The sequence below is a fragment of the Petaurus breviceps genome, unplaced genomic scaffold (assembly GCF_028583685.1).
Source record: "Petaurus breviceps papuanus isolate PSGF00001 unplaced genomic scaffold, PetGlider_PUasm1.0 220, whole genome shotgun sequence".
Lineage (NCBI taxonomy): Eukaryota > Metazoa > Chordata > Mammalia > Diprotodontia > Petauridae > Petaurus > Petaurus breviceps.
Window position 1 is genome coordinate 2,856,081 of NW_027185876.1, and position 12,132 is coordinate 2,868,212.

General features: G+C 40.7%; 1 protein-coding gene across 2 annotated transcripts in view; it reads right to left on the reverse strand.

Annotated features, from left to right (window-relative positions):
- The window catches only part of HS2ST1 (heparan sulfate 2-O-sulfotransferase 1), a 223,600-nt gene that overhangs the window by 109,539 nt on the left and 101,929 nt on the right, over positions 1-12,132 (reverse strand). The window lies entirely within an intron of this gene.

Here is a 12,132-nt window from a genome sequence, read left to right on the forward strand (position 1 = left end):
TTTTGTCAATATAATTAAGAGAGAGAATTTGGAACTCAATTTCAAAAGAACAGAATGTTAAAAATAAATAAATACAAAGCACCATGTTGAGCACTGGAGTCACAAAGAGAAAAGTAAGACAGTTCCTGTTCTCAAGGAGTTCCTATTCTAACAAGGGAGACGATGCATAGGAAAGGGTTCAGCTACAAGTTAAATGGAAGGTTCCATGATCATTAGGGTGCTGCAGCAAAGCAGATGGCAGAGTCTCCTCTTTTGTGCCATTTCTACTGATAAACTATCAGTTTCTGTTGTTGAGCTATCTGACAGGTCTGAGGGCTTTCTTTTCTGGGTCTCCAGTAACTGTGGCTACAACATGTGTAGGAGCAGTAGGAAGGCTGCATCTCCACAGGGGATGCTACCAGAGTGATGATGGCTGAGGGCCCTGGGCCAGAAGCTGCCATCTGCAGAGCTACCTGGGTTCAAGGGAGATGGTGGTCAAGGTGGAGGTGCCAGTCTGACTTATCTATGTGTGCCACTTCCTATCCCTTCCTCCAGGTGCCTGGCTGCCACAGTTGACCTAGTCTGCCAACCCGGTTTGTGGCAGTTCTGATAGGAATGGCTAGGATGGGCTAGAAACAGGCTGATGGTCCAGGCCTAGGTGGGCTGCTGCCACTCTCATGCTGTTGGTGGCCTTCCCTCAGCAGTCATTGCTGCTGGTGGTGAGAAAGGTAGGATTCTTCTCCACAATGGCTTTTCTCCTCAATGATGGCTATGGGGATTGGCTGGACTGGAAGCAGGTCTGATGGCTTGGGGATCTGTAAAGCCAAGTGCAAGCAGCTTTCCAGAGGACTGCTACTGTGAAGAGCTTTAAGGTTCTGATCACATAGTACAGTGAACTCTCTATTTAGTCAGCAGTAAACTAAAACACAGGAACCAAAGCACAGCGTTCACAATGTTATAACATAAATCACTAAAGTGGCCACATAGTTTTAAGCAAAAGATATCATTCAGTAAGTCTTTTAACTTAATCATCTTTAAGGAGCATGCCTCCTTAAGGGGCACAAAGTACAAAAGTCAAAGTTCTCCACCCCTAGGTCATTGTCTTAATCTCTCAGTCAAAAAGTCTTCTTCTTGATTGGAGATTAGTTTCCAATCATACTTAACTCAATCATCCTTAAGAAGTACAAGGTACAGAATACAAAGTTCTCCTACACCTAGACCACAATATATCATGATCTTCTCAGTCAGCATTAAGTACCCAAGGGGAGGTCTTTTCATCTTGACTCGAGGCTGGCTCCCAAATTCCATGGTTCCTCTTGCATGGGTCCAGCTCCTGCCTGAACCTACCCAACTGTCACCTGGATTCAGAGGTAGGCAGCTCTCAGGTCCTCGTCCAGCTTCTTGTCCAGTTTCATATTGAAGTTCACAGTGTCCAGTCCACCTCAAATCCTATGCAGTTTCATTTCTGGGAAGACAAAGCTTAACAGAGCCACAATAACATCCATGCACATTGCCAGCACCATCATCAATTCACTATCTGCCTGTGAAATCAACATAGACCCAACCAACAAGGTTTGAGAACTCAATACATATCATCAGTATGGTCCTAGGACCTCTGCAACCCTCCTCCAGGACTTCTGTAAACAGACAACAAGAAAATCCTCTTTCAAGGCTTCCAATGAGGTCCCAGGGCTTCCATACAAAGTATCACAAACAAAAATCAACACAACAGAAAAGGCAAACAGAATGCTGGCCACCACAAAGCTCCCTTTCTCAATTCTGCTCTTTCCCAGATTGGGCTTCTCCTTATATATGATCATTATCTCCTCCCCGTTCTGCCCCTTCCTGTTACATCAGCAAGTTCCTCTCACTGTGGGGTTCACAAGTTCTGTTTCTTGACAAAGACTTGATATAATCATGGGCAAGGCTTAAAAGAAACTTGAACTGAAAAAAGGTGCTAAGTAATTAAATAGCTGAAACAAGGCACTAAGTACTTCTTTGCTTGCCATTATAGGATCACTGCTATTTTCAAGGCTTTTAGGTTCAGGGTGCTGGGCCCTTTTCATCAGGTGTGAGGGGAGAAAGAAGTGGTGATGGTGGTGGTGGTTTAATGTGCTCTGGCATGTGCTGCCTCTCTCTTTCCCTCAGGGTGCCTGGCCACATCAATTAAGCTGACTTTGCCTTATGTTTCAAGACAGATTCAGTACATATACCAATGGTAAATCATCACAGGATTGTACAGCTGCGATTTCACTCTGTAGTTCTCTTTTAACTGGAAACAAACTCTTATTTCAACCATTTACTTATATGATCAGCTGTCAAATAAGTGGTAAAGATTATGTGGTACCCAAGTTTAGAGGACAGAAAGATCACTTTGAGCCATTTAATTATAATGAAAAGTCACAAGTCTCCATTAAGGTTAAGGAGAAAATTCTATTCTTTATCTTCTGACTCTGAGATCTTTATAAACTACCAATATACCAATGAAGGAATGTTTTGTATTCTAAAAAACAAAACAAAAACCTCTCCTCAGTAAGCCAGGAACAGCCCAAATGTATGTGCTCAAAGCTCACGAAGCCCACAATCCAATCAATCAGGTGCCCACAGATGGGCCAGGCACTATGCTAACCTCTGAGAATACAAATGACAAAAGTCACACAGTCCTTGTCCTCAAAAAACTTACAGTCTAGTCAGAGGAAACAATACAGATCTACCCAAAATAAATACAAGGTAATTTGGGGGCAAAGGCATTATAACAGTCAATTTTTTTTAAATAATAAAATCTCACTTTACCCATCTAGAACAGTATTTCCCAAAGGGTTCTTCGAGTTATGGACATCTTGACTAGGGCAAGCATCGAAGTAATTTTCAGCAAGAGCTCCATGGAAAAGTCACTGACCTGTAAAAGAACTTCCTAATCCTGCATGTGCCTGAGAAGATTTAGGGCTAAATGGTGCCTCAGAAATCAATGAGTCTAATCCCCTCATTGTAGAGATGAGAAAACTGAGGTGATTTGCCCAAGGTCACCCAGTTAGCAAATAAGGTAGGATCTGAACACAGGTCTTGGCTCCAAGTCCAGAACTCTAGCCATTATGTGAGCTACAAGCTATATTTTTTATGAGGAATAGTCCATAGTCCAGGTTTCCAGTTAAGAACATACACTTGAGCGGGGAGAAATGAAGCTAGCATGGGCTGCGATCTTAACTGCAAATTCTGTATGGAACAGTCTGGTTATTCATGGATACCTAGAGCTGCTCCCTCAGTTGTGACTTCCCTACTTTGTGCTGTCCTCAGAACTTTTTACTGATGCTTCTGCCTCAGTCAGGACTCCCAAGTGGGCATCTGGACTGAATGACCCAGGCAACCTCATTCTCTTTACTCTAGAACTAGCTATCCCGGGGTCCCTGGTGGACAGAGATCAGGGATTCTGAAACCCTGGTTCAGGAAAAAAAAAACCATAATAAACAAAAAAGAACCCCAAACCTGCATCTTTATTTTCACTAAATTCTAAGTAAAATTTACTATTTTCTTCAATTATTTGAAACTAATTACTGAAAAGGGACACATATAATTCTCCATGCTGCATCACTACATCTTTAGAATATCATTCAAGACCTTGTCAAATATCTTCATGAAATCCAGGAATAAAATACCTATGATGCTTCACTGACCTATTCTTCTCCCACAGGACCAAGTGGATTTTTAAAGTCCTCCTGAATCAAGAAATTTTAACTATTTAAAGCTGACCACAACATTACATGCTGATCTGAAAAGGACGCAGAAGAGTGTAATAGATAGGGTGCTCAGCTTGGTATCAGCAAGATTTGGGTTTTCAACCTGCCTCATCCCCTTTGCTGGTTTGTGTGACCTGTGAAGATCAAAGGAGATAATATCCATCAAGTTCTTTTAGACAAATGCCAGCTCCATGTTATTCTTTTCAAAAAAAAACTCAAAATCCCCAAGCTCAAATGCAAATGGTTTTTTAAAAGGAATTAATCATCCCCACTAAATAGCAAAAGGCAACAGCCAGTTGTGCCTTTGTAGAAAAATTACCGTAAGTAAAACATGAAAGGAAATGCTGGGACATTAATGCAATTTTAACAACAATAAGTTTGTTTCATGTTCAGCTTCGAGTTTTGCCTAGAAACTCTCTAGAGCTAAGGACCTATCGACCAGGCCAAGCATCCTGGAGAGGGTACTTTCTAAGTGATTCCCAGCAAGAGCTCCATGGAAAAGTCACTGACCTGTAAAAGAGCTTCCTAAGGCTGTATGTGTCTGGGACCGTGGAATGCACTGGTTTGGGCACTAATGATGCTGGCCTTCCCAGCATGGTTCAGTGCTTACATCATTTTAGAAGAGTCCACATTGTTCCTAGCACTTAGGAGTCTGATATATAGGAAAACAAAAGAAAATATATTGAAAATCTCTAAAAACCCAGATAAAATAAAAATATGCCTCAAGGACTTTTGCATAAAACAACCCATTGTTTAAGAAATCTTGAGAGACAATAATGATAAATGGCATTTATGTTTATACAGAAGGGAAAGAAAATGCCTCTTTTTTATTCCTTTCAGCAACAAGAACATCCTGAGCTGGGCTTCCTTTAGAAGTCAGGCAGCATAGACCCCGCTTTCCCATCTGCGTGCCTTACTCCTTCCCCTCAGCAATGCTGTACAAGAGGCCTCAGGACCAAAAGTTGTGTTTTCTTCCATCCAGTCTGGGTTTTCTTCGAATGCGGCTCACGCTCCTAAACCCTTAACCCACACGGGATTTGGGACAGTCTGCCTCACTCTTCTGGGTCACAGTTATAAGACTCACCTGTACTATCTCTTGGACATGATAACATGCTGTCTCTTATGAACCTATCCAGGTCAGAAGTGTAAAGGAGGTATACCATTTCTAAATTTATAGATTTACGCAATGGCTCAGAAACACACTAGCTGCTTTTTGTATTCAATATTCTGCTTTACACTGGGGATTTTCTAAACTCTCAAAATATCTTTCTTGATAATGTTTGAAAAGAAGTACTCAGGCAAAAATTTTCAAGTTTATCATCTCTACCCTTTCCCAAAGGAAACTCAGAACTTTTTATTATAAGGAATATGTTGTGAAGTTCACTGCATATAATAAGTGTTTAATAAATGCTTATTAAATTCAGTTTTGCATTACAAGGTGTCAGATGATATTTATAGAACATGGAGCATTTATCATCCAAGTCTGCTCTGATGATCAAATAAGAAAATATATGCAAAACAATCAAGAACTATCCAAAGACAAGCTATTGTCATTATTGCTTTTGTTCTCTGTTGGAGGTGACATGGAGATAGGGAGGTCTCACCAGGAGAACAGACTGGACAAGATGACCACCAAGGTTCCTCTGACCTCACAGTTTCATGGGAATCTTTCAGACAATGACAATGGCCTCTCTCAACCTGTCTGGTTCTAGCTGTCTGTCTCTTATCTGTCATGGTGTCATCATTAGGCATATATAACACCACTGTCAATTCTTATCATCCGTTGCAAATCTGCTATTTCTAATTTGCTCTGTGATGGTAAAAATCAGATAACTGACCATATTCTAATTCTCTATTTTATTGAAACATAACAGACTCAAAGGAAAGGCTGTGGAATAAGCACATATGCACTTATAAAACTTATTTTGACCACTGAAAAGTCATTTTCAGGAGTCTTTTGTAAGAACTTCCCTCCAGACTAGAGTCACGGTTCTTTGGATTCTGGAGCACATTGCTACAAGTACAACACACAGGTAAGTGTAGCGTTACCATATCTGAACTTGAGCTCATTTAAAGAGGGAAGACATTTAAGTGGTGGCTCTTAATGTCAGTACTTTTACATTCATTCCCTTAATAGTTTGACCATGATGACTTGCTCAAACCTGTGAGTTGATGAAAATATTGACTAAGGATAGGTCTCTGGTCTAAAAGGAAAGATTCTAAACCTCACACAAAATTCAAGTATGGCCATATCATCTCTGAGTTGGAGAATTTTAGAAATATAAATACTTGTTGAAAGCACTAATCTAATGAAAATTCACGCAAAAAAATCTGTTTTAAGGTGTACAAGCCCACTGTGGACATCATAAGTACCTAACAAATTTACTCTCTTGAATAGAGATAAATAAATTATAAGAATAACAGTAAAGCATCTATACTAATGTGACAGATAAAATGGGTATGGCACATGGTGATAGAACTGCTACATGCTGATAACCGTAGCTTGAAAAATCTTAATAAATAACAAGCAAGATTCTGTACTGCAAATCTAAACTAAGCAAACCCTTTAAGCTGCCAAAAAAAAATTTAGTAGGAATATGGAACTAAAAGCATAACACACATTCTCCTACTTTGGCAGCCCATTACTAACTAATGCAGTTAAAGTCTGTGTGGGTGGGAATACACTGTATACAGCATGAGACATCAGAGATATAGCATCAATGTAACGTTAAATCCTACAGGGTAATGCTAGTGTCCAACCTCATCATAAAGCTTTAAGATTTGTTACATACTTTCAACATCCAGCTTCTGAGAGTTTCTTAATCATCATCGACTACATACCATTCTAAAGTTGTCAAGACATCAATAAGAATGAGCTAAGCATAACAATCAGCCTTTCCCGGAACTTCGCAATAGTAAAAGCCTGAACTGTAGAAAAGATGCTGAACAAATAAAGGAGCCAGCATTAAATACCTACTTCATATCAGGCTCTATGCTAGGTGTTGGAGACACAGATACAAATGTGAGGCAGTCCTCACCCTAAAGAGCTTATTTACTAACGAAGGAATATTACTGAGAACCAAAGAAGGGAGTTTGGGTCAGAAGTCACAGACCACAAGTCATGCTCCATCCCTGATCCAAGAGCCAGACTGTATGTGGTGTGTATGGGGTGGGGGTAGGGGCATGCAGGGGAGCGTGTCACTGTTCCCAGTGTGGTAAGGCAAGTGGTAGGGCACAAGGCAAGATATCATACTCGAGAGTTTGCTGGTAGAGAGACCTGCTCGATAAACTGATATTAATTAACTTTTCACTCATTTGCCCATCAAGATAGCTCAGTCTCAGGAAGAAGTGCCAGTTTCTCACATGATCTCCTCCAGGATAGGGGACCAGGGGGTCTGCAGGTCTGGTCTAGAGAGTTACTTTTCCTGATGGGAATAAGGAGAACAGCAACAGGGCAGACACCAAGATGTCAACGTTAGATCAGAGAGGCTGTGCTTTCCTAGTGGAGGACCAGGTATAATTTAAGAAGGTGCCATATTTTCAGCTGATGGGTTGATCAAAGGAAATGTGGGCTGAAGAAACTAGGAAGATACACTGAGTCACCTGTTAGAGTTTGGGCTTTTGTTTTTGTTTTGTTTTTAAACATGGTAACAAAGCTAAGAACTGTGAAGCAACAGAATTAGGCTACTGCTGGTAAAGAGCAGTAATAGCTGATGTATTTTTTGAGGGGTTACACTACAGTACAGTGAAGATTTCAAATAAGATACACAGGACAACCTCACAAAAGCTATCCATCATTGCTAAAACTACAGAGCACACATATCCCTTCCAAAGAGTCTGTAGATTTAAACTGGCCAAAAACTACTCATTTAACAACAGGAATATCTTCTTTGAATAGAAAGGGCAATAACCGGAGAAAAAAAATTCCCTACTGAAATGTTACCCTTAATTGTTTTTCTGCTAATTCTTATAGATTCATGACAGACTAAAGTCCTTAGGTGTTAACAAGGACTACCGCAAACAAATGTGTTGATTACAAAACAACAACAAAAACCAGCAAGTGTTAATTAAGAGTTTGAAGCACAAGGTCATTAAACATCAAAATATCCAGTTCTACTCTACCTTCTTTGATCTTGCATAGTAATAAGAAAGGGGCAGGGGAGTGGAATGAAAAAGTTGGAATCAAAATGGGGGAACACTTAATAAGTCCAAATCTATATGTAATATTTTCAGCACTTATATAATACTTTTCAGCCTCAAAGTATTTTAAGAACAATTATCTGCCTCTCACTACAGTTTCATTCTGAGGCCATGTGTAAGCCCAGCTACAAATGAAGTTTTCTCAAAGTCAACATAGAATGTTATGTTCACAAGTGCCACTTTTCTCAAGTACCTAAATTCCCAATGGATACTGTAATCCTTCACCAGCCTATCTACATCCAATACCAAGCTTGCTTGGGTCACTTCAGCTAGCTGGGGGAAAACATAAGAGTCAGAAGATTCCAAGTGAGAGGGACCACAGTGGTCATGACATTACTAATATTCCCTTGATTAAATAATCAAAAGCTTGCTTTTGGTTTTCTTATAGCTGCAAAAAATCGAACACATTTTTCACTGTGTAATAAGTAAAAGATCAGGATGGCCAGGGAGCACAGTGAGTAAGAGCACCGGCTCCAGGGTCAGGATGACCTGGGATTGAATCCGGGCTCAGACACTTAGCACCCACCCAGAAACACCTGGCCGTGTAACCTTGAGCAAGTTACTTAACCCCAATTGCTTAGGGGAGGCCAGGTGATGCAGTGAGTAAGAGCACAGGCCCCAGAGTCTGGATGACCTGGGATCGAATCCGGGCTCAGATACTTAGCATTACACCCAGAAATAACTGGCCATGTAACCTTGAGCAAGTTACTTAACCCCAATTGCTTTAAAAAAAATTAAGTAAAAGATCTTTCAAATGGCTTTTGTTTAAGCATTTGGTTCAATCATGGCTAAATCTCTCAGCAACTGGACTATGGGGTCGCACATCCATCTCCCTCTTCAACAATGACTGGTCTCCTGCCCACATATACCTTTTCTTCAACTATTGTAATTATCACTGTTCATTTACTTATAAAGAAATGAATTCACTTTGAAAACCCCTTATGTTTGAAATGTCAATCTCTCATTAAAGCTTTTATGTCAGATCTCTCTGTGCCCCACATTTAGGTACTAGCCAGTTGAGAGCTATTGTCACTGAACCACCTGGAGCTCTGTGAGAATTGAAACAGAAAAGCACCTCATAACCTAAAGAGGCACTGGAAGAAAACTGGTTCTTCTCCTTGTTTCTTGGGGATGATTTCACTAAAGGCGTTGAAGAGCCAAATGCATCAAATTGCATTACCTGTAGAACATTACTTTACAATTACACGAACTCCCGTTTACCAAATTGCATCAAGAGAAAATGTAATCATACTGAATAGATTATATGATTAGGAAATGATTATATTGAGTTTTCCCTCTTGGTGCAATTTGGCAAATGTGAGTTTATGTAAATGTGAAATGATGTTTCATAGGTAAATGTAATTTACACAGAAAAACTGCACAGAAACGGGAATATGGTGTTTATTTAATGTGCTTCCTTGAACACTAAATTTATATACTTTAAATGAATGCCAATACTTTTTGTACTATAAGATTCAAGGACACAACTTAAAAACTAAATAGGACCTAGTCAGGCAATCTAGCATATCCCTTTCAGGACCACATTTTCATCACTTCAAAGTGAGCTTTCTAGTCAACTTTAAACATATCTAGGGATGAAGACCCTAAAACTCCCATCAATAATGGTTTCCAGGCAGAAGTGTGGCACAGGAGGAAGGAAGAGGGTTTTGTTATAAAGTAATGGAAGACAGTTAGCCATGGGGCAGAGGGAAAGCTCTAATCAGTCCCTTTCCCAGTATATAGGTTGTTATTAGCCCAGAGAATGGGAAAAGTATGGGAGAAAATTCCTATATCCTCAAAAGGACAACGCCTTGATCCATATTTCTGGGAATCAAAATAACAGAATTGGAAGTTGTATCAGGGGCTATCTAGGTCAACCCTTGTCTGAGAAATGTTCTCTACACTGGGCATCTAGGTTGGGAACTGCTTCCTTTGAGAGTTGTGCAGATTGTTGTTAAATATGTAGGAATTCTTGTTCATACTAATTCCTTGTGGAGTCTCACACACACAAAAAAGTTGGATTACAATTTGAGTGACATAGGACAAAGGATTGTAGAGTCATCTATGACCTGGCAAATGCTTCCTAGAATGGATGTTTACATGTCTGAGAGCAGGTAAAAGGGCAAAGGGCAGACAGACAGGGAGAAGAAGCTTCCTCTGACCTTCAAATCACCCTGAACTAAATTATATTCAAGATTTACCACACATAAGGCACCATGCCAGGTCCTGGGGACATAAAGACAAGAATTAGCAAGGGAAAAGAATAATGTAGGTGTAAGAGCCTTAGTCAGGAGACTGAGTTAGAAATTCATGTCTAACACATACCAGGTAAGTGGCCATGAACAAACCAGAACCTCACTGAAGGTCAGTTTCTTCCTTGATAAACTTGAAGTGGAAATGACTTTGTCAAGCATAACACGTTATCTCTTTTCTATTTTGTATTCTTCTTATTTATATCTCTGCCTATCCCTCTGCTGAGGTCTATGCTCCATACAGGCTGTATGATCCCACGGATTAAAATCAGAGGTGGAATTCCAGGGAGAAGCGACAGACAACTCCGGGATGGAATTCTGAAGAAGGAAAGGCCAAGCACCCTGACAAGGAGAAGCCCAAGAAATCAGCATGCTGGGGTAGTCTTTTCTCTTGAATAAGATTCGACTACAAGGTTGTACGACAGCAGACCCCAAATGGCACCCCTGCCCTCTCCTGAATCACCCTCTACACAACTGCCAAACTGATGCTGCTACTACTTCTATCGTCACATTGTTCAATGGCTCATGGCGTGTCAGTGGCCCCCTGCTCCTAGGATAAAACAGAAACTTCTCTCTGACATCTGAAGCCTTTCACTACCTGATTCTAACCTGTATTTGAGGCTGATTACACATTACCACTACTAATCTATTCTACATTGAAGTCCAGGTGACTCATGTACAGCTCCCTTCTTTCAGGCCCCCTCCTACAGAAAGTCTATGCTGATGCCTCCAGGCATTAATGGTCTCTCTCAACCAAACTGGTTTTGTATTGTGCTCTCTATATTGTGAGATGCTTGTGCCTGTCTGTATGTATCTTTCCTCCAGGAGAACTTCCTTCTGGAACCTCAGTTCAGGCACTGGTTTCATCATCTCTGGATCCTTAACACCCAGCACAATGGCCAGCCCACAGTAGGACCTCAAGAAATGCCAACTGAATAGAATCCAGGGAAGACACCTGGTAGAGTTAACCTAGATTTTATCAGCATTAGGTAAAATCTTTCATGCTATTTTTGTGGAAAAGATGGCAAGGTGTGGACTAGATAAAAAGAGGCCGACCTCGTTCTGTTTGCCCCCTGCAATGGGTAGAAGTTGCAGAAGCAAAGTGAGGGCTGACAGGAAAACAAGGACAACTATTCGAATGTGGGGATCGGTGTGAACTTGTTGAGCGTAGGCAGAACTATATGACTCATAAAAGTCTTCAGGGAAGTTAGGTGGTGATGCAGTGCATATAACACCAGCCCTGTAATCAAGAGGGACCTGAGTTCAAATCAAGCTTCAGACAATTAGTAAGTAGCTGTGTGACCTTGGCCAAGTCACTTAACAAAGAGAGACAGACAGACAGAAATGGAAGGAAAGACAGACTTCTAAGAATTTAAATCCTTGAATCTTTTTATCTCCAGTACTTTTCAGACAGAGGCATTAAAATGTCTTACTAATAAACCCTTTACATTTAAAGGCATGGGCAATTAGAATACATTTTAAAGAAAACCTTTGAAATCTAGAACCTTCTGGGAACTGAGTAGTTCTGCATACTAGATAAAAGCTAGCTATTATTATCATATGGAAATGTAAAGGAAAAAGAGAAGGGAAGAAGCAATTATGGAGGAAAGGGGACTTACATAGAGTTGAAAAGAGATTTTTAGAGGCAGCAATGGTAAAAGGCAAGTCTAGGAAGTGGAGAAATTTGGGCAGAGTTTTGGTGGAGTTCTATAAAGAGGACTGGGGGTGGGGTTGGCAGAAGGTACAGGATCCATGTGCTACATGCAGCGGAGATGCCAACAAGCAGGCAGGCATGCCTGTGGAGGAGTATTCCCTTCAGGGCAGGTAGCATTTGGGAAAATGAGAAAAAAAAAAAAGCAAGGAAGGGAAAAATGTCAGGGACCAAATGTCACCCTCCTGCCATCTTGGGTATCTTTTGTTGTACAGGGCAGAAGGCACTTCATCTTCCTTACATAACCCACTCCTCT